This window comes from Perkinsus marinus, assembly GCF_000006405.1.
Source record: "Perkinsus marinus ATCC 50983 genomic scaffold scf_1104296951114, whole genome shotgun sequence".
NCBI classification, from domain to species: Eukaryota; Perkinsozoa; order Perkinsida; family Perkinsidae; genus Perkinsus; species Perkinsus marinus.
This window is the reverse complement of record NW_003209407.1, coordinates 1-985: the sequence shown is the minus strand read 5'-3', so window position 1 is coordinate 985 and position 985 is coordinate 1. Positions and strand designations below refer to the sequence as shown.

Here is a 985-nt window from a genome sequence, read left to right as displayed (position 1 = left end):
TGGAAATTTTCGGTAAGACTGATCTATGCAGTCGATAAGCTGCACTCTCAGTTTAATAACCATCTCGAGTGTATTGTGATGAATAGCAGCTCCTCGTTTCGATCAAGGGACCTTTGGGTTATGAGCCCAACACGCTATTCACTGCGCCAAGCTGCTCATGCGTACAAACTCCTGTATCGCCCTGACGTGCTGAGCATAACTGTTCCACGATAGTCTAGAGACCCTTCTCTCGTTGATACGAACTGCACCGCCCGGGAATCGAACCCGGACCATCTGCTTGGAAGGCAGATATCCTAACCATTAGACTAGCGGTGCATATCACTTATGTAGTGATTGAGTATTCCTGTGATACTTGTAGAGGGACATCTGAATCCCTTCTCGGACGTACCGTCGTCAACCATCCCGCGGCCAAGAGTCTGATTAGGTCTTAAACGCGTACCTGAGATCGCGAACTGCTACTATAACTCTCGCATGGTAGGCCGCATTCCATCTCGATTGATAACTCCAACTGGTAAGGTTCTCATCGCATACTACAGCTAGCTCGGCACAAGCTGCACAACTTTTTCGTGACATCGAAGTTCCTGCTTGCAAGCGCATTTTGAAACCGCATGCGGCGGCTCGTGAATTTGGGCGGTTGTTTCATCTCCGCAACGCGTTCTGAGGTACCGGGCGGTCATTCATCATTCCTGCAAGGAGTTCTGCTCTAGGTGAATAGCTCTTTTCTATGCACGGACAACGCTTTATTAACGTTGTTTTTCCCCTGAACTGGCACGGTTGGGCCAACCGCACGGAATGGTACGAAAACACCGACTCTGTTTAGTGGGAATTTTTCGGTAAGACTGATCTATGCAGTCGATAAGCTGCACCTCTCAGTTTAATAACCATCTCGAGTGTATTGTGATGAATAGCAGCTCCTTGTTTCGATCAAGGGACCTTTGGGTTATGAGCCCAACACGCTGTCCACTGCGCCAAGCTGCTCATGCGT

The 985-nt window shown here is 48.9% G+C and overlaps 3 non-coding genes across 3 annotated transcripts; all 3 read right to left on the bottom strand.

Annotated features, from left to right (window-relative positions):
- Nucleotides 1-83: 83 nt before the first annotated feature.
- On the bottom strand, nucleotides 84-156 carry Pmar_PMAR026445. Its single transcript has one exon. It is a non-coding gene; the product is annotated as a tRNA-Met (tRNA).
- An 87-nt stretch (nucleotides 157-243) lies between these two features.
- On the bottom strand, nucleotides 244-315 carry Pmar_PMAR026444. Its single transcript has one exon. It is a non-coding gene; the product is annotated as a tRNA-Gly (tRNA).
- A 590-nt stretch (nucleotides 316-905) lies between these two features.
- Pmar_PMAR026443 lies at nucleotides 906-978 on the bottom strand. The gene has a single exon. It is a non-coding gene; the product is annotated as a tRNA-Met (tRNA).
- Between the last annotated feature and the right edge of the window lie 7 nt (nucleotides 979-985).